At 46.6% G+C, this 25,363-nt stretch overlaps 1 long non-coding RNA gene across 2 annotated transcripts in view; it reads right to left on the reverse strand.

Moving 5' to 3' along the window:
- The window catches only part of LOC138569044 (uncharacterized), a 275,355-nt gene extending 250,606 nt beyond the window's left edge, over nt 1-24,749 (reverse strand). Inside the window, exon 1 of one of the 2 annotated variants that reach the window (XR_011303078.1) lies at nt 24,508-24,749. This is a non-coding gene — a long non-coding RNA (uncharacterized lncRNA). The remainder of the gene's footprint in view (nt 1-24,507) is intronic. The other variant, XR_011303077.1, reaches the window with a different exon arrangement.
- Between the last annotated feature and the right edge of the window lie 614 nt (nt 24,750-25,363).

Below are 25,363 nucleotides of genomic sequence, written 5' to 3' on the forward strand. Positions count from 1 at the left end.
CGCGCTCAGCACGCTGCTCATAGAAAACAACTCACTTTCTCTCAGAGAAATATTCTTTTCAACCGACAAATTTTCATCTTATTCAAAGCGGTTTCAAAATGATGTCGGCTTCCAAGGTGTCAGGCTTGAAGTGGTGCAAGGACTGTGGTTACAAGATGTCCATTACCGACCCACACATTGTATGAGTGTGGTGCCTCAGCATCAGTCACGTCATTGAGGACTGTGGTTCTTGCATGAAGATGAACCCCAAATCACTGCAGAAGGCGGCTGCGAAACTCGCATTAGGTCAGCCCCTGTCAAAATCTCTGGCCTGCTTGACTGCCCGGTTGTCGGAGCTCAAGAAGGAGGGGCACACTCTGACAAAGGATGATAGGCGCCATACAAAGACCAAGAAGAATTCACATTTGCGCAGTCATTCCTCATCCTCCTCTTCCCATAAAAAGAAATGGCATCATCGATGCAGGCATGAGTCCGGTTCCTCTGACGTACGCATTAAGTCGGCTTCAGGGCCTACATCTAGGACCAACTGGAAGGTTTTTAAAGAGAAAATGCTCAACATGTTTAAGAAAGCAGCTGCAGGTATGGGTGACTCCTCATAGCAGCACGCTCGATTGGCTCCAGTGGTGCCCAGGAACCCCGGCCCCAAGGAAACCGGGTCAGCACTGGTGCCCTTGGGCTCAGCGCTGACTGCTGCCAGGTGTTGATGCCACTATCTGTGCCATCTGGTGTGGATCTGTTGGTGCCTATGCCCGACTGATCGTACGTGCCTCAGTCCCTATCTGATTCTTTTGACACTATGGCGTTGATTTTCGGTGACGATGTCCACGAGCCATTTGGCATTGACCTTGCATATTCAGGCTTTGGAGGTGAAGAATTTTTCTCAGATGTTGCTGATCTGATGGCCTTGACAGAGGGGCTTCGAGATGCAAGTGCCCTGAACACTTCCTCTGATGTGGAGACCCAGCGAGCCCACCCTTAAGGTCATGCAACTGCAAAGTATCGTTCCACAGTGGACAGGGGAGTGGATGCCCTAGGTTGGAGTGTCCTAGCCAGACCTCTGTCAGGATATTATCTGACTGACATTTTGGATGAGGGAGCCCCTAGAGAAAGAGCCATGCCTGTCAATATGGCCATTGCTGACCCAATCACCACCTTGTGGCAGAAGCCTTTTGCCACACCACGTGTGAATTCTTTCTTCACGAAGAAGTATAAGCTGGCAAGAGGGGACCCAATGTACCTCCCCTTTCATCCTACGTCTGAGGGACTGGTCGTACAAGCAGCCTACGTTAATACTAGACTATCCACGTCAACTTCCATTCTCCCTATGGACAGGGAAGGTAAGAAAATAGATGCCCTTGCGAAAAAAGTATTTTTGTTGGGCAGTATGGCCCTAAAGGCAATCAGTGCATCCTGCGTATTAACGAAATACAGCTGTGGGCTTTGGAAAACCATCAGGGAAGCTTCCCAGTACATTACCGAAGGGGAGATGCAAGAAGGCTTTTTAAGGATGGTGGACGATTGTCAAGAGGTGGCCCAACAGTCCTTGCTGACGGGCCTCGATGTTGCTTAGAAATATCTCCCCATGCTTCACCGGACAGATAGGTAAGCATCTGCCCCAATGGTGGGAGATTACCTCTGATGCCTGGACCCTTGAGCTCATCCAATGGGGGTACTGTCTGCCTTTTCTAAAGAGCCCTCCAGCGAGACCACCTGCACCTCCTCAACAACTGAACAGGAGCTCCAGAAGGCCCTGCTTTTAAAAGGTGACTTGGAGGAGGTATCTCTCAAGCCAAGATAATTGCAATGGTATTTCTGGTATTTCCTGGGAACCAAGAAAGGCAGAGGACTTCATCCCATCTTGGACCTCAGGGCTTTGAACAAGTTCCTGAGGAAGGTCAGCTTCAAGATGGTGACGTTGAGGGAAATTCTCCATGCTCTCAGACTTCAGGATTGGCTGGCATCATTAGATCGCCGGGATGCATATGTCCACGTGCCGATCCACCAAAAGCACAGGGCATTACCGAGATTCCTCATAGGGGACAAGCACTAAAAGTTCAATGTGCTCCCCTTTCGGTTGACCTCTGCTCCCAGACTGTTCACCAAGCTAATGGTGGTAGTTGCTGCCCACCTCAGGAGATCCAGTGTTCATGTGTTCCCATACCTGGACTATTGGTTGATCCAAGGAAGCTCAGCAGAGTAGGTTGTGTCCCATCTCAAAGACACTTGCTCACTACTCCACATGCTGGGTTTCTCCCTGAACTTACAGAATTCCTACACAACACCAATGCAAAGGTTCCAGTTCATCAGAGCGGTCCTGGACACTGGGGTAGATGGGCTTTCTCCCCTATGAGTCCCCAAAGTCCACCAACCCCGCTGAGGAGAGGATCACCAGGGTCAGACAGATTGTTTGACCGTTCCAGAGGTGAACGGAAGGGAAGGACCAACAGGGGGTTTACTTGAAGTAGAACATTTATTTGCACATATAAATAAGAAAACAAATGGAATTTCATCAAATCAACAAGCTAATCGTTAAGCCAGAAGGTGGTAATACATAAAAAATGCTGTGCGAACGTAGACAAACAACAGATGACCCATTCCATACATACCATATACTTCACTCAAACCAACCCAAAAAAATATTTTTCAAACAAACCAAAGGAGCAGAAATATAATGCAGCGATAGATATTATCTGAAACAAAGGGAATAAGCAAAAAGGCATACAAATAATGTGATTCAACAATATTGACTTGTTCTAACAAGACCTAAACAATTTGCATAGGTCCATAAATCCACAAGGGGGCAATTTAAAAACATGATAGTATCTCAGATCCATGGACCCGTTCCAGAGCCACACCACCTTGCCAGCGGTTTCCTTCCTCCACCTTTAGGGCTCATGACCTCTTGCATTTTTATAGTGTCAGAGGCCAGACTGCGTATGCAGTCTCTGCAGTGGTTACGACAGGGTCAATGGTCCCAGTACTACATCATCTTAGAGGGCATTCTAAAGATGTCCAGGTCAGCGGCCAACTATATCTATTGGTGGTCCAGCAGCAAGAACATGTTAGTGGAGGAACCCTTCTGGTCTCAATGGCCCCAGACCAGGGTGGTCACAGATGCATCTCTGAAGGGTTAGGGTGCTCACTGCAAGACGTTGCAGGTGAGTGGCCTTTGGTCCAAAATGGAAGCCCACCAGCACATCAACAGGCTGGAGCTGCAAGCTATCAGATTAGCCCTGAAAGCTTTTGTGCCTTCTCTCAAAGGGAAGCATGACCTCATCATGACGGACAATACTGTGGCCATGCACTACCTGGGACAAGCAGGGAGGTGTGCTCTGTGAGAAATCTGAAGGCACAACTACTGCCCAAGGATCTTCTGTTCAGGTGGCCAGAGAAGGGTCATCGCTTCTGGACCCCGACACTGGGGGTGGACTAGCTGGGAGGATCATCTGAGCAGAGTGTCCTTAGGGGTTTAGGCAGAGGGTGCCAAAGGGCGGGACACAGTATCCCCACTTTCCTGACATTGACTTACCCTACCTTCCCTCAGCCTTTGTAGAATATTGCTGTCCATATCTTAATTTTTTCCTTGAAATGACACAAAGTATTGAGAAGAACTAGATGCCTAGCAGAGTAATACAGTCTACCTATAGGAAACATCACTATAGTACTGGGAGGAAGAAGAGGGGTCCTGATGACTACAGGGCTGAACGTCAGGCATGTCCCATTAATTGGTCTATTTGGAATCAGGGATACCAGGCAAGTGAATCACACATGAAACCCTTTGATGGGGCTCATGTGTATAAAAGGTGGCGCACCAGAGAACTTAGAGAGCAGCAGTAAGTCCAGCCCAACCTGCAAGAAGCCAAAAGAGAACAGAACGCTGAGACGCTGAAGGACTGCATGGTGAAGCAGAGTGGAAATGTGTGGCGAGGGAGCCATGTCTCCAGGGAGCCGGTCAAGGTGGGAGAATCAAACCATGAAGAGTGTCGGTCCCTTCGCTGTGACCAAACAGTGCTCCTTCCCCTGAATGAAAGTACCAGTCCACTGTTGTCTGAGGGACAGGCGGTGAGACCCTGACCTCAAATACAAGAAATCATCTCAATGAGGAAGCTAAAGAAAAGAGCACTGCGACCAGTGAGTTTCGGAGAATGCAAGAAACCTGGTGCGTGAATGAAAGTTGCTGAGTTACATTGTATCGGAGTGGTCGCGTGCGATCGTCACGTTCTCGAAAGCCTCTGATCAAAGCAGAAGAACAAACCGAATTGAATGTAATGTTAGAAGTGGATTTTGTAGAAACAATGGGCCTCATTAGACCCAGGCGTTGGACCATGGTGCTAATAGCACCATGGTCCATGCCGGTAACTTACCGACTCTGCCATAGCGGAATGGGGAATTACCGCCCCATTCCGAGGTTGGCGGGGCGGTAATTCCCCATGCCGCCATGGCCCTTCCCCATTCCCATTTTTGCCCCATAGGGCTCAATGGGACTGGGGAAGGCGCTAATTACGGCACCGTAAATTACGGTGCCGTAATTAGCTCCTAGGTCCCTTTGCGGGTTGGTTTTTTAACGCCTGCTAAAAGCAGGCGTTAAAGTGCCACCCGCAAAGGGACCTCGTAATCAGGCGTTAAGGGTTTAACGGCGCCGCCACCTTTTACGGCGCTGTTAACCCCTTAACGCCTGGGTTGTAATGAGGCCCAATATATCAGAATGGTCACGTCTGAAGGAATTATACTTGTTCAAAAGTCTTGGATCAATCAAGGATACTAATAAAAGTAATATGAACTGTTAATTCTATGAAAACAAGAATGAAAGCTGTGAAGGAACAGCCGAGGGGAGCCAGTAAAGTGTGAGCAAAATGCTGAACGGGCAAATTTAACCTGAACAAGTGGACGTGAAGGCTGCAAATGAAAGCTAATAAAGTGGAATTTGGAAAAGAGGGCCAAGGAAGTGCTAAGAAAGAGAAGCTCACAAGTTCATAGATTAATGATTTCTGAGTTGGTCGTGAACCACCAAACCAATCTAAGTCAAGGCAGCAGAAAGCCGGGGCACGGGTAACTGGTTGTATGGACTGTAATGGGTGGGGCGTGCGGCCTGTCAACTGCACCTCAAGCAGGAAGCCTCAACAAGTACAGGAGAATTGTGAACACAACCCTGAAACTAAATAAAGCTGATCATTGTGAGGTTATTTGTAAACCAGTTCTTGAAGCTTGGGAAAGGGAACAATGAACTCCTTTGGAACATCGTTTTGTGAACCAGTGCTTGAAGTTTAGGGAAGGGAACCCTGAGCTCCTTTTGAATTTTGTATACCGAAACCAAGTAAGCTTGAAACTTGGGAAAGAGAAACCCAAGTCCTGACCGAACATTTGAAACCCATAATTGTTGGAACTATATCCTGAACTTGGGAAAGGGAGCAAGAGATTGCCCAGACCTTGTGTTGAACACTATTGAGTTAGAATAACACTACACTACATTTTTGTATTAGACGTGAGAGCAAGCATAGGTTTTGACACAGACAGACTTTTAATTTGGATTTACGGGCATAGACTTTCCTTAGTTTCTTTAGGTAGGGAAATCCCTGCCATAGATTTAGGGCAAGTTAGGCATTACGCCCATCCTGATACTTAATAAAGATTCTATTGTTGAATTCACAATCTGTTGTCTATGTCATCCCTTGATACCATGCCTGCCTCACAGCGCTCACTCCCCCTTTGCAGGGAGGCGATGCAGCTGTAGTTCTGGCTGTTGGAGAATCAGGTCTCGGTCTCAGCAGTGCATCTGGTGGGGATGAAGAACGGATTGGTGGTTGCTCTCAGCAGGCAGAGCACGGTCTCATACAAGTGGGAAGTGTACCAGGAGGTCTTAGAGGGCATCTTCGCTCAGTGGAGTACCCCAAAGGTGGACTTCTTTACCATGATGTCCAACAAGAAGTGCCAACAGTTTTGCTTGAGGGAATTCCCTGTGAGAGGCGCACTGTGGGATGCGTTACTAGTGGAGTGAGACTTCGACCTCCACTACGCCTTCCCTCCCATTTCTGTCATTCCATATGTTCTCAGGAGGTTGAGAAGGTTTCAAGCAACCAGGATCTGGATCGCCCCAGAATGGGTGAGGAGAACCTGGTACGTGGACCTTCTGGATTTGGCCATTTTCCCACCTCTGCAGGTGTCTCGTTGGCCGGACCTCCTATCCCAGTCAGAAGGGTGGGTACTACGCCCGAACCCGGAATCCTTCAATCTACATGTGTGGCTCATGAGAGGATGAGATGATGACTAGGACCTCTCGGAGGAGGTACTTGAGGTGCTGCTGGCTACACGCAGACCCTCCACAAGATCGATGTACGCATGCAGATAGAGAAGATTCAAGGCGTGGTGTGGGAAACATGGGATGGATCCTATCTCTTGCCCCACCACTGCAGTGATATAATTCCTTCTGTCACTGGCCTCGTCAGGTGTTCAGGTTGCAACAGCCAAAGGATACTTGGTGGCTTTGTTTTCAAAAGGGCTCCGGATCAAGGGTCTTTCTTTATGATCCCGGTCACGGCCCAATTCCTGAAAGGCCTTGTAAATACGTTTCCGCCTGGTCCTTTCGTTATCACAGACTGGGACCTTAACTTAGTTTTTACTTTCCTCATGGTGGCTTCCGGTGAGCTTTTGCATTCTTGCTCCATTCGCTTGCTTACTCTGAAAACTGCTTTTCTGCTGGCCATTACATCAGCCAGATGGGTCAGTGAGCTGCAGGCCCTATCGTGCAAGCCACCATATCTCCTCTTTTTCAGGGAGAAGGTTTCTCTTAAGGTACGACTGGGATTTGTACCCAAGGTTGTGTCTGAGTTTCATCTGTCCCATGCAATCGACCTGCTGGTTTTCTACTCACCCACTCCCCATCCCCCACAAGGAGGAGGAGCGGTTCCATAGGCTACACCCAAAAAGGGCTCTTAGCTTTTATGTTGCTAGAATGGCAGACTTTAGAAAAATTTAACAACTGTTTGTAACCTTCTTATTGTCAAGAAAGTGTTTGGCTGACTCCAAACAATCCGTCTTTCGGTGGATTACGCTTTGCATTTCAGAATGTATCTCAATGCGGGAAAGGAATTACCTTCCGGCATCAGCAGCCACTCTGCTAGGGGTGTGGCTGCCTCTTCAGCTATACAAAGTCGGGTGCCAGTGGGAGACATCTGCCGAGCGGCGACTTGGTCTTCACTGCATACCTTCACCAAAGATTGCTGCCTAGAGGTAGCCCGTGGAACTGACACTCACTTTGGGAGAGCGGTTTTGCAGAGTTTCCTGGTGTGAGGACTTTCACCCCGCCTCCTTAATACATACTGCTTGGGGACTCTATCTGATGAGGAATCTGTGAAAGAAAAGCAATCCATTGAAGGAGAAATTGCTTACCAGTAAAGTTCTTTCTATGGTTTCTTCTCCCGCAGATTCCTCATCACCCTCCCATTCAACCCCGCTTTGAAAGCTCCTGCAGTTTGAGGAATACCTTCTTTACAGCGATAATGAGGCAAGCTCCCTTTTCAAGGGCTGTCTTATAACTTTGTGTTTTATGAAATATTTTATGGTTCCATACTTCACTTTTAAAAAAAAAAGAAAGAAACAACCTCATTGGGTGAATCTTTTCTATGAGTTGTGGCTGTTTTCGGCTGAATCCTTTGATTCTTCCTCCACAGCATCTGAGCTTGGGGAGAAAAAAGGTGAGGAACTGAGGTCCAGTGTCGACGACCGCCACATCGAGTCAAGAGGGACTGACGGCCGAGTTGAGGTGCACTATGCCTACCTGTTGAACCATTTTGGTGCAACTGACACTGAAGGGATATCTATTTGATGAGGAATATGCGGGAGAAGAATCCATATAAAGAACATTACCGGAATAAGGCATAAATTAGTTTTCAAAAATTGATTAGCAGTCTGCTAGTTAAAATTGTCTTGATTAGTCATCAAGCCCATTTGATTAGCAACGTTGAACCAATATAACGTCACCAGATGTTACATGTACCCAAGACATAAAATGAGCAACAATACAGCAGTTGTGTGTACCAAAGAAGTACCACATTAGTGAGAGGAGACAGGACTTGCAAATTCTTTCAAATTAACATGTCGCTAGTCCTGCAAGTAACTTGGTGTACCTACTTGACCTAAGAGAAATGTACTTGACCCAGAACAAGAGATACATTTAAATGCGCTTTAGGGGTTGACCCACAGACAGACAACAGGGTAGCCCGTTTTATATTGACTGGAATCTCAAGATATGTTTCTGTATCATGTAGCACTTCCATGAATTACCCCTTTGTGGTTCAAGATAGTATAGCTTCCTAGGAAAGCCTTACTCTCATTACAGAGATTGGACCATGGCAAGCAAAGGAAAGCAATGGAATAATGTATGCAGGCCTCACCCCCTTACACATACAACACCTTTGATAACTCAGTCATACTATCTCCATGGGTGCCACAATAAGAGTTAATAGTAGATAATGGGGTAGTGAGTTAGTCATCTGTTGTAAGTGGGATATGGACAAGGTGGTGGACCAACAGAACACATACCAAATAAATCAAAATTTAAGGGCATTTATTGTAGGTATCAGGATGGATATGGGTTAAATGGTTATGGGTACTGGGGTTGTTCTTATTCGACCTGGTATTGAGGGTAGAGCAGGAGCTCTATATGATTGTGCACAGAAGCACCCACCTAGGAAGAATATTCCCATACTGTGGTGCCATTATTAGAGGAGTGGATCAACATGGGTACCTAATACCTACCGCCTTCTGTGCCCTACAACACAGGGATAGGTGTGGAGGGGAAATTCAACAGGGTCTCGGGAGAGCCCTGGAGTAGATAGCAAGGCCCCAGTGTGCAACTTGCAAGGGGATCATTTAGTTTGTGCAACTTTCCAAGGTCTCCAGATCGTGTCAGTGAGCTACGCCCCTTCTGGAGCTTCAGACGATGTCTGAATGAAGCCACTTGTACCTTGGGCTCTTGCATGACAAACACAAAAAGGGGATATCAGAATGTAGAACCGCTAAAAGGGTATTGGAAAACAGGGTGCCTGTGTAGATGAAACAGACGGTGCAATGAATCAGAGTCTAAAGCTCGGACAGTAGCTTACGAGATTGTCAGGTTTCAAGGTACTTTTTTTTAGGAGGGAGTGTAACTCCTGTTTTAGGGTCCTTTGAAAGAGGCCTTGCGTGAGTGGGGTATTTACTGTTTAGAGGAGGGAGGATAAGGGCATTCCCCTTGATCTTTTAGGATTTGTGACGATCCTTCAGAGGGCATCACTCCTCCCCAGAGGCGAGCCCCTTTTCATGAGGCCATGGAGATGCAGCCTCTAACCAGTAGTCACCCTGGGTGTGGTAACATGCGGGGGGATCTCATGGGGAGGGACTACCTTCCTGGGGATAAGGACGCGAGTCTGAAATACGGCCCCTTTAACTCCCAACCCCTTGGGCCGATACCAATACCCCAGTTCTCTGGATGTAGGATAAAGTCTGAAACAATTTGTTATTGTAACCTTCCTGATAATCTGATAAGATAAATACATAGATGAAGAAAAGCCAGAAAACTCAACAATCAAGCGGGAAGAACGCTCCACCAGCTGTAAGCAATTGGACTGATGTTACGGCGGGGTTGTAGCCGCTACTCAAGCTAAACAGCAAAGAAGGACATTATTCTTCACCACTCAATGCTGAAAGTGGAAGCAAGTGATCTTTTAGGCAGTGTGGTCTGTCCGGCTGGAGCCCGAGCGGCTGTGCTTTGCCGAGAGGAGGAGAACCCGGCAAGCAAGAGGGTCGCCATTGAGCCTGTGAAGCTGAATGGGGTCTCTGGGAGACTGCAGAGAGGCAGGTCTCTGGAACTGCAAAAGTGAGCAGCAGGACGCCCGAGAAGTGTCTTGCGGGTCGGTTTGAGGCCAGCATATTGAAGTGGAGAGAAGCGAAGGTGGTGGCGTGACCTATTGAGAAGGAGAAAGACTAAGATAGTGACGTGTCCTGTCATGGGTAGACCAAGCGGCCCAACAACTACGCTGAGACATTCAAGCAGAAGAGTTGGCTGCAGAGAGGAGTACATCGTGGAAGTAAAGTGATAGAAGAAGTGGACCTGCAACCCCTGGTGAAAACGGTGAAGAGGTTCCCCGGAGAAGGTAACAGGAATCAATATAAGTCCGGGAGTGGGCCGGCAAGAGTTGAGACTGTGAAGTATCTTGAGAAAGTAGTTGATCATTTTTGTCCCCAAATCCCTGGGCAGTTCCACAAATTTGTGGTCCTGGAAAGTCACAGAAACCTCAGGGATCATCTTCCTCATCCCAGTGGGGACCAATTTAAAGTATCGAAGAACGTAGAAGATATTGCCAATTCCAAAAGCGAATTACAAGAGTTGATAAACAATTGTAACTTCTCTATTCTGTAAGAAAGCGCCCAGATGCCTTTGGGCTTGGTGCACTATATAAGCTTCAAACTAAATAAATAAATACAATTTAAAAAACAGTACAGAACATTGAGTAACTTGCTAGGAGAAGGGAGAAATTCTCCTAGCCCTTCTGGGAACTTTTGGTGGAGCTGGTCTGGTTGCTAGAACTCTTTTTGCTGAACTTTCAAGAACTTATTTGGAAAAGGCTTTCACATCCAGGAGAAGGGAGCCATTCTCCTGGGCTCGAAAATTGTTTGAACTTTAGTTATTATTTGTTGTAGTGACAGGGAAAGATGGAGGTTTTGACCAAGACAGAAGGTTATTATTTGGACACTACGGACACTCCGGCATACCTCCGTTTAGTTTCTTTAAGTAGGGAAACTGCCTATAGAATAGGGATAGATAGGCTTTGTCTTTGGTTAATAAAAGTCTATAACAATCACTATGGCACCACGTGGTCAGTCTCGTCATTCCTTGCTATCACAAATGGCAGGGGGTGGGATCATCTTTGTATGCGGTTGGTTTAAGGGACATGAGGGTGCTAGCAAGATCCTTGAGGACGAGGGGAGTGAAGGTGGTGCCGAGTTGTATTATAAACTGTGGGGTTGAGAGCAGGTGGATGTATGAATTTGGCGTATTGATCAATTGTCATATGTTAAATTGTCGATGAAAAGGTTGTTCATAGCGTTACATTTTTCTAGTTTTTCTTAGTGTAAGACAGAGTAATAAGTGCAAGAGACAAGTAGGAGTATAACTATATGTGAGGATGCCCTCAGGATTCTCGCAGTACCTAATGAAGCGGATACACAGAGCCATCACATGAGATTGGGTCTGCCACTTACGTTACTGTAACAGTCTGTACACAGAGCTATCACATGTCAGTGAGTATGTCTGCTATGTGCCTGACACATATTATACACAGAGTCATAACATATCAGCGCATCTGTTCGCTATGTGCCAATCACATTTTATGCACAGAGCCATCCCAAGCAAGTGAGTCCGTCTGCTATGTGCCTATCACAGGTGATACACAGAGTGATCACAAGACAGTGACAATGTGTGCATATCACATGAGATACACAGAGCCCTCACATGTCAGTGAATATGTTGTCTGTCCGCCTTTCACATTTTCTACACAGAGCCATTATATGCGAGTGAGTCTGGCAGTTATGTGCCCATTGAACATTATACACAAAGCCACCCTAATGTCAGTGAGTCTGTCTGCTCTGTTTCTATCACAGGTGGTACACAGAGCCCTCACATTTCAGTGAGACTGTCACCGGGGGGCTTATCACATGTGATGCAGACTCCTCATTTGTCAGTGAGTCTATCTGCTGTGCCCCTTTCACATGTGAAACACAGAGCCTTCAGGTTAGTGAGTCTGTGCCTATAGTGGGTAATAAACAGAGCCATTACATTAGTGAATCTGCTGTGTATTTATCACACACAGAGCCATGACAGTGAATCTGTCTGCTGTGCTCCTCGCATCTTATGCACCGATCTATCACATGGCATTGAGCCTGTCTGCGGTGTGCAGACAGGATCAATACCATACCCTCTACCATACAACAGGTCCTCTTCGGGCACCTGGGAGTCAATCTGATCTGAACCTAACAGGTTTATACATGTGTCTGTGGGGCTGCATTCTGCACCATCAAGTATGGAACCTACAAGCAGTCTGTGGCAGTGAGATCAGGGCACAGATTTGGAGATTAGCGACTCAGTGTTTTATTCCCGGAAGACTTCCCTGAAGTGTTTACTCGCTGGGGATTATAAAGCTCTTGGTGCAGATCAATGAGTCCAGAGATAAGGTTGGCCGCTGTGCAAGTGGAGTCATGTCCATGGTTCCGTGAAAAGGACAAGATTGCAGACTACACACAAAACACCAATCTAATCTGCAATGTTGCCAGCTTCCTGGGGATGGGCTTTATGTGCAAAACTCAGCAACCACAAAAAGGGGCCCAGGCCACCTCAAAAAAGAAATGTGCTCTTAACTGAAATATGGAAGAGTTGGTCTGAAGTTGCCTGTCTATCTATCCCCCTAACATCCATCCCACTGTTCCCCATTATTGTCCAGCTTCTCCTTTCCCCAACCTCACTATCGTCCATGTTCTCTTCTCCCAGCCCAGGGTTCACCGTTATTCTCCAGCTTCTCCCCTCCCATCCTTCCCCATGATTTCCTTGCTAAATTCTCTCTACAAAAATGTGCATATACACTAATACATAAAACTACGGCTTCCTTTTTTCAGGACGACACATAACTGTCTTTAAAGTTTTTCAAAGTGTTATCAGACCCCAAATGTCCCAAGCAGCACCACAACATGTTTTTTGCTTGTTTATGGTGGTTAACCTCGTAGTGAAAGAAGATAATTAGCAAATACCAGTGACAACGCTGTTGGAGGGCAGGGATATAATTGTAGCCATGCTGCATTTTCATTTTCACGCTGTATGTACTAATGCACAATACTACGGCTTCCTTTTTTTTCCAAGACAACACATCATTTTCTTTCAACTTTTTCAATGTAGTATTGGGCCCCAAATGTCCTAAGCAGCACCCCAACATGTTTTTGTCTCGCCGCAATTCACAAACAAACACAGGTGTGGTTGACTCCATAATGAAAAAAGATAATCAGCCAATCCCAGTGACAGAGCTGTGGGTCCATCAGCGTGGCCATGCTGTATTTTCATTTCCATGCTGTATTTATGGCCCTAAGCATCTCTGGGTGGGCAGGGCTACTAACTGGATATGGTCCCGAAGATTGCTGAATAATGCATCAGGGAAGAGATGGTGAGGGACTTGAAACAAGCTTTGGCAAAGCCAACAGTTTTAGCTTTTGTGTTGGCATGGGCCAGGTTCTGCACAACACTACTAGTACTACCTGGTCATAAGCTTGTAACAGCTGGAAACTTGTGTGATTACCTGGACATATGATAACAGTGCCTGTGGCAAATGAGTATACAATAGCTATACGCAAGCCAAGACTGTTGGCTTCTCCAGTGCTTGTTTTTAACAGGACTTCCATTGTGCAAGGAACAGATATAAATCAAGTGGTTGAGACATTTTTATTACACCAGTATTGTATTTCAGCTGCAATTAAGCCATTAACACCAGCACTGGTAGGTCAATGGTTGATGTACTGCTTGAAACAGCAAAGAGATCCCAGGAGGATGCATTGTGGGTGGAGAGGGGCGGGTAATGGGTGGGAATGGTCCCAGAGATTAGCATGGCCATGGGCAGGCAATGGTTGGGTAGATAACAAAACAACACCCACAAGCTGTGTATCCTTCCTCACATGTCATCTTCCTCCCTGCTGTACTCAAATTCAATAGTTTTGACTTTTGGTGACGCTTAAGCGCCACCTGATAGCTAAAAAGGATGGGAAGGGAATGGGGAAGGTGGTAAATAATTGAATGGACACGAGGGGAGGATGGTAACTTGACTCCTCTCCTGAACATGCTCCCCTGAGTACCTGTGCATTCAGACCAAGTACACACAGCTCCTGTGGCACAAGTTTTTCTCCAACACGTCCACAGTCCCCCACAGCAGCAACTGCTTCAGTCCAGCAGTCATTGGTTAAAGGGAATTGTCTTTGTTTAATGTCCTCAATCTTGGACCTCAGCAATTTCATTCCTCAACATACCCTTGTTTTTATTTCCCAGTATAATCCCACGGGCCCGGACATTGGCATTTCTTTGTCCTGTAGACTGCAATTTGTGCCTATGGGGAGTCATAAATAAACAGAAACCAAAGGTATACAAAGCAATGCCAGGACTGGCATTCTCAAACCCTCCATGGGAGTACATACCTTACTCGAGGGCAGTTCACCCTATTGACACCATAAATAGTCTGTTGTTAGCACAGCAGGGTTTGGTTACACTATATGATGGGCAGAGACCAATTTGTTTCTACCCCAACCCCTCAGTGGTAATTTCTGTTTTGTTAAGTCTGTCCACTCACTGGCCATTTGTGTCCAAAGCTCACAAGGGGCTATGCTATCCCTGATGCAGAAACTCTCCACCTCTTCAAGGACTTTGTTCATGAATAAATGAGCCATACAAACATTGCATATTGGCACCAATAGTTGTATGACAGGGGCTTCCCTCTACCATACCTAAATAAGGTGCCTCCCCTGAGATTTTGAAATAAAACAATGCCTTGTGCAAAAATATAGGTATGAGACCTCTTTACAGAACTTCTACCTGCACCTTCTGCTCATTTCTACACTGAAACAAGCCATGCCAGAACAAACCTGAAAAAGAATGCACTCTGATAGGTCACTGCAGCTGTCAGTCAGCCTCCCAGTGTACCTGATGACAGCAGGTAAAGCTCTGCAATCACTGTTGACCTAAGCATTCTCTGAAAGATCCACCCACCCCACTGGGCTTCACGTGTTCTACCTCCAGGGTTCCAAAATCCAAACCCTAACCCACATGTTCTAGAACTGGAGTTGAAATAGTACATTATATGCTCCTAGAATATTCCAGGGGGAAAGGACACACATATCTCCAGAGGATTTAATGTAGTCTTCTGACTTCATATTACTGAACATTTTAAAATGTGGCTGCAATATGCCCCCAGAGTGCCAGGTCCCCCAGGGGCACTGGTGAGAAAACACTTGGTACTCTGCCTCTGCCATCTGCACGGATGAATGCTGTAACACCTTTCCCTCAGCTGACCAACGAGATTGACCACTGCTTACCACTAAGAAGACTCAAGAGGAATCACTTGAAAGAAGAAAATTATTGAAATAGGAGTTAACTTCCCCGTGTCTTATTGGTGCTTCTTCCCTTCACCACTGCAGAGCCGACAGTGAAAGCTGATGCTAATGAAACTTAGCAGCATGGGTCACAGTGCCACTGAATAGGGGAAAATGAATAAAAAGGGTGATTTAAAATTGAAAAAGTAAAGGGAAAGGTAAAGTATGGGGAGTCGATAAGGAGAGTGGAAACCCACAATTACAGAAATAAAATGGTCATCAAATGGGCTAATTTTCTCATTTTAGCGAGTTTGTGAAGACCTAAAAATCACCAAAGTCTCAAGCAACGCTGTGGACAGCCATCATCTCTGGGTGATGACACAACAGCCATTCGAATTAGACGATTGTAGTTTAGACTTTAGCATAGGAACATTTTAGAATAAACATCAGCAATAGATATTCACCAGTGACAACAGCAATAAAAATGTTTAGAACGTTTGTACATCTGAACTTCAGTGACATACTGCGGTGGACTGTAAAGGATCTACAAAAGTTGTAAAACTAGAGGTGGGGTCTGAGAGCCCTAATGCCGCCCAGCCCACTGCCATGTATTACAGTGCTGATGGCCTTGGGCAGGAACAGATGGGGGTGCATGTTGTCTCCGAGGGTATTCCAAGGCTAAGCAGAGCCCTGTCCATGGACTGTGGAAAGGTGCAAAATGCTGAGTCGTGCTCCTGTGGAATCTGCTTGTTGCGGTTTTTGTCCGCTTGAACTGAACAAGCGCAACAATAAGCGCTTAATATCGTTAATAAGCTGACAAAAAACGCAAAAAGCGACCTGCAAAAATTACAAGCAAACTTGGGGCAAAAGAAGCCCAAAGTCACTTATGATATGATAAGTAATTTATAATGCGCCTGTGTACATGTGGTTCTAGGCGAGACAAGACAAGGAGGGGGAGACACAAGGAGGACAAAACAATGATCTTACTAGTCCTTGTGTCATTCAGATGTGCAGGGAAGAGGGAGGGGAGAAATGGCAGGGAGGTGCGGGAGGGAGAAGTGCAGGTAACTCGGTAAGTGCTGCAGGAGGGTGGTTCATAAGTGCAGAGAGACAAGGGACTGCAGATACAGACCCTTAAGTGCTGCGGGAGCCTGGAGAGGCAGTGCAATGGCATCTGTCCATGCAGAAGCCTGGTCCCGTGTTCAGTGGGTGGCCAGGTGATCAGTGTACGGAGCAGTCAGGGACATCAGCATGGGAGAGGAAAAGAGAAAGAAAGTGAAAAGGAAGGTCTTGAGTTGCTTCTGGAACCGGAGGTCGTTCTGCTAAAGTTTGAGAGCGGCAGGGAGACTGTTCCAATGGTAGGCCCCAGCCAACAAAAGAGATCTTCCCCCCACTCTCAGCTTGGAGAAGCGTCTGACATTCAGAGACTTGGAGGTGGATGAGCAGAGAGCTCGAGAAGGAGGATATTTGGGAAGAGAAAGTTGGAGGTAGTACGGTCCCGGGCCCCAGAAAGCCTCGTGGATGATGCAAAGGGTCTTGAACTTAATACTTGCAGCCACAGGGAGCCAGTGAAGAGCTGGAGAGATACGATCCCTGGGCTTGAGTCTCGCAGTCCTGTTCTGGAGAAGTTGTAAAGGTCGAAGAGTAGAGACAGGCAGACTCAGAAAGAGGCTGTTGCAATAGTCCTGCCTAGCGAGAACCAGGGCTCTAGAGACAGTGAGCTTCTGGGGCAAAGTGAGAAAAGGTAGAATACCTCTGAGGAGGTGCAACTGATAGTACGACTTCTAAGAGGAGACGGAGATGTGAGGAGAGAAGGAGAGGGCAGCCAGAGAGAGAGAGGAAAGGAGGGAGCAGGTATCCCGATGAGGAGGATCTCAGTCTTACTGTCATTAAGGCAGAGATCATTGGCGGCACACCATTCCTGAATTGCAACTTATAATTAGCGGACCTGTGATGAAAGAAGATAATCAGCCAATACCAGTGACAGAGCTGTTGGAGGTGGAGTCTATTAGTGTGACCACGCTGTATTTTCATTTTCATGCTGTATGTATGGCTCTAGCATCTGTGGGTGGGCGTGGCTACTAAGTGGGCATGGTCCCAAAAATGCCAAAGACCAGCTCCATCATTCTGCCATGTGGATGCAGAATATCATACAACACTGGCCTAACAAGGACAGGGTACCGTGAATGCAGCAAGCTTACCCTGTAAAGGGGTTTTCCTAGGACCTCTTCTCTGCTCCACTGCTGCTCCTTTGCCTCCGATTCCCAAGTGCCCAAATGCATCTATTCCCTAGTTTCTCTCATGCCCCTGGTTCCGAAGTGCCCCTATGTCTCTGGATCTCGACTGCCTTCTTGCATCTGTGCGCAGTTACCATTTGTGTCTTTGCTCCCTGCTGCCGACTATCTCGGCACTGAAAACCCCAAAATGCAAGAGGTATCATCCTGCTGCTGCAGCAACGCTGAACTATTAATAGAATCCAGTGCAGCGGAATTCAGAATTGAATGGCCGATATTGTACATGCTATACCACATCCCGCCTCCCTGAAGCAATGGTCACCATGCAAACCCTGCCTCTACTCCCACAGGCCCTGCCAGGGTCGGATTGGGGCATAAAATTGTCTCGGGCACCAATGAAAAAGTGGCCTTGTGACAGACTGTTTTAGTAGTACCCAAGGGGGTGGGAGGTTGATAGCACTGTGCTTTAACTTGCTGAATGTGGCTAGTGAAGAGGAGAGGATGTGTGTGTGCTCTGTTACACGCGTAGAATGCATTTTAAAACGATGGAAACACGATTCCTGTGGGGGTGAAGACCACAAGTAAGCTATGCAGTCCCTATATTTAAGTCCTTCGAATTACGGTGTTGTATGATATTCTGCAACCCCATGGACGACAGGGGTGGAGCTACAAAGATCATCACTGGCCAATCCCAGGAACAGAGCTGTTGGAGGGCAGGCTATCACAATGTATTGGCATATTTTTACGCTGTTTGTATGGCTGTAGGCATCTGTGGGTGGGATAACCAAGTGGGCGTGGTCCCAAAGATTGCCCAGCACCTCCTCCATCATTCTGCCATGGGGATGCAGAATATCATACAACACCGGCCCATCCTTTTCGGCAGGAGGAGACTGATATGCAAATTGCAGGCTCGAAATTGCGATACAATGAGCAGGAACTTAAACCAGCTCCAGGGTGCCGGGCCTCACCCTGTAGGTAGGAGCTACCGCAGGGGAACCAGAAGCTACAAGTGATGCTCCTTTAACGTTGTGTCCATTCTTGTCTTTAAAAGGTAGATTAGGGGTGTTCTAATTCTTCTTTGTTAACATTCACAAATACTCAAAGTATTTGAGGCACCAGGCGGCCCTAGGAGCCAGAAGAAGTAGCTCCTGCTAGGTGTTGGTTTGAAGCTAACCTGGCTCTACTATGTTAGAAGCAGGAGCTAAATAGCTCCCAGCTCCCCTCAATTTCGAACCCTGAAATTGGTATTTTTTCCTCTGGTAAGACGTAGTGAGCTAAAACGTGATTTTAGACCTTCCCTGTTGGTTGTCATCCCATACATGCTTCTTTGTTCTTAACAGAGAGGCTATAACCCGTTTGGTGAATACATGTGCACTATGTTAGGGAAAGTGTGGAGTTAAAGCTGGTTTTAAATAAAATACCATGAAAAAACACTTCAAATTAACATGAAATATTAATGTCCAAATCCAATTTCAAACTTTAAACAGTGCAGCGATTGGGTAAAGTTAAAAACAAATAATCTCCGTTTAAAAATCACAAGGCTGTCTACTCTGTGTCAGGATGGCTTTTCGCCTTCACAAGCCATTACATTGTGCCACATTTTGTGCTGTGTATAAGCATACCTACCAATGGCTATTCAGTGTACGGTCTTAACCTCTAAGATGTATATGAAATAAGGAAATATGTAATCTTCTGATTATTATGAAAAATGTAAGAAGGGTGTTATAAGAAGATGGAATGGAGAATGAAATCGTACTCTCCAACAAACTATTTTAGCATAGTGCGAATGCGCCCATATGCGTTATTCCCCCATATAGCAAAATGAGTCGTGGAGGGAATTCAGAGGCATCACCTCCGCTTGTTTGCCATATTACTGTGTAAGAAAACGCCCCTTAGAGTAAGCGACAGTGAATAGAACCCAAATCAAGACGATGCACTCAGAAACAGATGCGCTGCAATTCTTGGTCCAAGTAAACATCGGATGCATTTGTTGGGTGCATAGGCGACCAGGAGCCCTTCATTCTGAGCCTCTTCCACCCCATACCAATCCTGACCGAAATTCCAGCGCAGGGTCTAATGCATACCGTGCCCACACTGGATCACCTCTATCCCCTGTGATGGTGAGATTTCCTGAAAACAGTATAAGCTTAATAAAGATTGTTGACTTTACTCTGGCCAGTAAAGAACCCACTTATGGAAGCATTTTTATGTCGTTTAGAGCATTATAAAAATTCACTAAAAACATTTCTGCTGGAGGTTGGACTATTTTGAATAAGGCAAGTGAAAATCAACGCCATATTTCCTGTGTATTTGACAGAACGTGTGATCGACACACTGTAGGCTGTTGATACAAAAGTCAACATGCAAGTTCATGATCCATGCTATGTGAATTTTAAACCACAAATGTACAACTCAAACCACCAGCATGAAATACTAATGTTTGTCATTTGAGGGAAGGGAATGAGCGTATCCCAAAATCATGTTTTGAAGTTTAACCTTTGCTGTGTCACAACTAATTAATATGGCCAGGAATTCACATGTGTTAAGTGACTGAAATAGATACAACCACTGGATTCGAAATCCAGGTGCTGATCGCATACAACACATCATTGATTAAACTTTATAAAGCATCTGCCCGGTCCTTATTAATCTTGTATATGAGCAAAACTGGCGGGACCAGGATTCAAACCTGCATTGCTCTGCGTTGTCTTGTTGCCAAGACAAACGTGTTGCCCCTGCGCTACGCCCTGGCTAAAGTCACTCTCACCTTATGCCTGTCTGAGGTCACTTCTCAGTGCAATGTTCACATTCAAGTACCACACATGGATGAATAGCAGGTGTGCATTTTAGTGTGCCATTTTATGGGAGAGACAGTTTATTTAACTCTAGGAGACAAGGCGTCTTTCCATTCGGGGCTTCGACTGTGCCTCTTATCCCCATAACATCAATGCTGCCAATATATACGAAATGATATTGTTCTCATCACAATGGATCCAACCAGACTGTGTCATGGGCAAGCAACTCTGCCACTTGACTGAAGCCAACAAACTTCTTGGCCCTGCCCAATCCAGCTTCAGACCCCCCTGTGGAACTGAGTCCTCCTAGTGTCCGTGTGGATGCAGAAGGATGCAACATACTGATTCTTCTTGACCCCTCTGCCACCTTCCATACTATTGACCACTTCATACTTCTAGACAGGCTACACTCTTTAAAAATCACGGACACTGCTCTTGCATTGGATCTCCTCCTTCATCTCTAATCGCTCGCAAATAATGCTCCTCCACCCTTTCACCTCCACATTCCGCCCAGTGCCGAAAGAGGATTCCAATCGTCCAAACCCCCCTCTTCAATATCTATCACAGCCCACTCCCTACACTCATCCGCTCCCACAATCTCTACAACTACACAGATGATACCCCGGTCATTCTCAAAATCCCACAATCGCCTGGCACCACACATCCAGATCTTTCATCATGCCTCTCACATTTTGATCACTGGATAACGACCAACTACCTCAACCTCAATCCTGGAAAAACAGAAATCCTAGTTTGCAGAAAAGCCGCTCTCCTTCCCCAAGCTATCCCTGATCCTCACTCTCTAGGTCTCAACCCAGCAACCTCTACTTTGGTTAAAAAAAAACCTTGGATGCACACTAGACTCAAATCTATCCATCAAACACATCAACTCTGTATCCAGAACCTGCTTCTTCCACCTACACATCCTCGGGCAAATCTTCCCATACTTCACTTATCCACACCAAATCTCTGCCACCCTCACCATCATCCTCTCCCGCTTAGACTATGCAAACTGCCTTGATCTAGGCGCACTGGCCTTCCAACTTAGGAAATGCCAAAGAATCCAAAACTCTACAGGCCACCTGCTCATTGGCCGCCCACCCAGAGAACACATCAGCCCTGCATTGAGAGTCCTACACTGGCTCAATATTGGCCGGCGGACTACCTTTAAAGCCATGTGTATTACTCACTATGCCACCCATAACACTGCCCCCAAATTCCTCTGAGATAAACTCACATGCTACCGATCCTCCAGGACCCTCAGATCCGGCGCAGCACTTCTCCTAGTTATCCCCCATTATAACTGCACCAGACTGAGTGGATCCTCTTTCTCCATCCAAGCTCCCACCATCTGGAACTTTCTAACTCTCTACATCTGCAGCATTGACAATCCCTTCACATTCAGAAAGGCCCTCAAAACATGGCTTTTTCCTTCTCTATCTTGAAATGCCACTTCCACACTCTCCCTTGATTGCTCCTTGCACACAAGTACTGGCCCAGACCGGACAAACCACCAACAATTTCAAACGACAGCAGATGCTGGCAACGTTCACAGCAGCTCACTGCGATAAACTCGCCCCTTTCCCACTCCTGCAGACGATCATACATCAATTACCCCCCCAACCCTCATCCGGGCCCATAACTCGATAACTAGCGCAAACTGATTACTGAACAACACCTGAAACGTGGCCACTTAAAAGGATCTGGACATAATACTTAATTAGACGGATCACTAGGGTTATAACTGTAGCAAGCCCAGTTTGAATTGGGTACAGGTAATGCCACACACTCAGTTGGACCATCCTACCTAATTATCAAGGGGTTTACCCAATCACACAGAATGCACAACCCATAGGTTTCACTGGTGGCAGAGAGGAAATGCACCAGTTAAACATAGGCTATAGGGCACGGTACACACTTAAATGGCTATAGGGGGGTAGGAATGGCGATCCACTAAAACGCCCAAAAAATGATGCACTTAGACGGTCCTTTCTATTGGGGGCAGGAAACGATACCATTGAAGAATGCCACCCGCCAGGTCCTTCCCAATGGTAGTATGCTAACCGCAGCAGAATATGCACTCGAATGACCAACCTATCACCTTGGGACACCTAGGAAAGCGACATTGAAGATAAACTCTGTCAGAGTTTAATGTATGTATAAGTCGCACCACATCTGTGGACACAGACCACAGGCAGGGCTCCTCATCCATGCACTCTAGAATGCAGCTACCACTATGTCAAATTCGGTCTAGCTTCTTGAATAGTCATCAGCCCTGAAACCCCTGACGTGCCTCCATACCTCTGCCATTAGTATACAATGACAACCTACGACAAATTTGGTCTAGCTGGCCACAAATAGAATCTCCTGCACTAGCGCTCTGTCTTAACCACCAACAGCACCCACCCATGTACCTTTCCTCTGGGTTGCTTGCTGGATCCTAACCAGCCCTCCTAAATCCTAATCCCGGCAGAATGCACACGCATTTTAAAGTAAACTCTTAGAATGTTCCCATACCTGGACTTCGGTCCCCTAGGGCGTTCCAACCACAAAGCGTATTAAGGCCATACAAATGGTGAAAAGGTGCTATATAAATGACTACAATACAGTACAGAAAGAGTAAATAAAGGAAATGCAGAGTGTATTTGCGGATTTGATTCCAAGGCCGATCGACTTATCAGTGGAAGACCTTCATGGCGCAGGTTCAAATCGTGTCTAAGCCTTTCAAACTGCCTACCTCGATAACATGTGTTTGACTGGGGTGTGTTAATTGTATATGTTACCAAAGCTTTTATTTCTTAACGGCAACTAATTCCTAAAAGAAAAGAGCCGAGTGCAACAATATAGCATTTAACCAACTCCAGCGTGTGCCCTGTGCGCGTGCAGTTGCGTCTTTTGGAACGCCACGCCCATAATGTAGAGCGCGGGCTTCATGAATGATGCGCCTAATACGGTGTTCCATTAACAGCTGGAGCGCAAATACTATCTTTAAACATCTTACGGTCGGATCGAACCGGTCGAAACGAAAGTGGCTTCTCTGTGCTTTATTCCCACAGATGTGTAGTGGATGCATTAGGCGAGTGTGGCATGTCAAGTATCTGAGAGCTGGTCCTCCGGGTGCCTCGCGAGCATGTAGCGGCGGCTTCACAAGCGCTTAGGGCGCAGCGCGGGGGCGCTCAGAGAACTCAGGTTGGCGGGGGGACTGTTCCCCGAGAAACAACAAGCGAAGGGAGCTCACTCACTGGCGGATCTCCGTCTGATAGTGAAACTAGACCCTTATGGTCATCTTTTAAATCTTGCCATGTGTTACAGTGACTGACTGCACGCCCTTGTACAAAACTGAGTACAGTGTGGGTGATGTCTCGAAACTGCCATGCATCTTCCACCCTCCTTCACTCAAGAATAGCCAAACTGAGCACGAACAGCTTGCTTTTTATGGTAAATAAATACAATTGTGACAAGGCAATACTTAAAAAATGCAAGCAAATCTCTCAACCTTTCAGCATTTTTATGAGGGGAGCCTGGCATTAACATTCTATTCGTGTTTTAATTTCCCATTGAAAGGGAGTAGATGTTAGAAACAATTAGGGGGGGTCACATCATGAAAACGGACCGTTTTTGACAAATGTGTAGAACATTTTTCCTGGGCAACACAAAAGAAAGTAACTTCAGAATTACGAAAATAAAATGCACGTAATGTGAATCCCATAAGACAATACACGAACTGTATGCTGAAAAAAAGCATGAAGCAGCGTTTGCCCTCCAGGGTTTTAATTCACATCCTCTGTGTATTGCTAAAGCAAACTGAACTACAGTCACAACAAGAAACCTGCAATAAAAAAAACTAAAAATAAGGACAACATGCTTCTGGGACTTTGCAAAGGTCTGACACATTACTTGTGTTTGATGCAGCCAGTACCTAGCTCCAATGAACCTCATATTGCTATTGCACAGACCATTGCATTCACTGCAGCCGGAGCCCCTGCAGAAGGTGCTGCGCACTAAACTGTACACTAGAAAGGAGAGGTATACGGTATCAGGTAGGAGCAGAATTTGAGTTTTCTGAGGTAATCTGGCAGAAGAAACTTCTTGGGGGAGTATTGCTGACTGTCTGTCCACCGCCCACCTACATAAAAGCTGAGAAGCCAGGGAAGAACAACTAAACATAGCAGAATTCCCTAAAGTTTCACCTCCGTCTTGTCAGTTGTCGTGGATAGGAATGCAGCAGCATCGCCGTTAAAAAGTCGCCTTCAAAATATTGGCGGGAAAGTTGCGTCTCTGATCTGAGAAGAGCGGAGTAAAGAGCGCGCGGGTGTGGCGCCGTTGCAGCGCGCGGTCCCCATAGGCCAAGGTGCAGTGGGCCAGGGGCCGGGCGGCAGACCTACCTCCTCCCACGGGGTGATGGACACTAGCAGCGCAGCAGCGGCGGCGGCCTCGGACTAGCTTCTCTTCTGAGGGGACGAACGCGCCGCGCCCCTTTTATAATCGCGCGGTGAGGTGTGTAGCAGATTAATAGGGGGAGGGCGTCAACTACGCTCTGCTTTCAGGACTCGGGGAGCGATGGAATACAAGGTTGGAAATAGTTTTAGCTGGCTCAATTAAAAAGCCACTCGTCAAGGAACAGGGCCTGCGGCCGGCACGTCTCTACGCACTTAGTCAGAGCGAACTGACAGGTGCCGTTGTAGCGCCCCCGCCCGGTGCTTGAGCAATGGGGCCGCTAACGTATCCTGCGTCAGCGCCTTCACTTCCGCCATCGACCTGTCATCGACCACCGACAGCCCACCGGGTACAGATAACCCACGAAGCAAACCATTCCTCTGGACTGCCCGGCTCGTCCCTGCTTCAAAAGAACGTCGAGGAGTTTCGGAAACAAACATGACGTGCACCACCAGGGGTGCGTGTACTAATGTGCATTTTTAAAGTTTTTCAAATGTTATTGTTACACAGAGAGGGCGAGAGAGACAAAGGTAGACAGAGGAGTCGCTCTACGATGTTTTCTTAGTTATTGATAAAGTGCACACAACTTTTAATCAATTTTGTGGTTAAAAAAAAAAAACTGAGATGCTCACGTGCGTCCCTACGATCTCCTGCCCGAAGCAGTACGCGGGCCCCTGACAGCTACACATGTCACTTACTGTGTTTTCCGCTTTGCTCCTATAAAGTGATTACTTGCTGCTATGCATGTCTTTATTTAGACTAGAAGAATAGTGGGCGGTGGGGTATGCGAGTGGATGGCCACTT

The sequence above is a fragment of the Ambystoma mexicanum genome, chromosome 2q (assembly GCF_040938575.1).
Source record: "Ambystoma mexicanum isolate Mex_15411 chromosome 2q, UKY_AmexF1_1, whole genome shotgun sequence".
NCBI lineage: Eukaryota > Metazoa > Chordata > Amphibia > Caudata > Ambystomatidae > Ambystoma > Ambystoma mexicanum.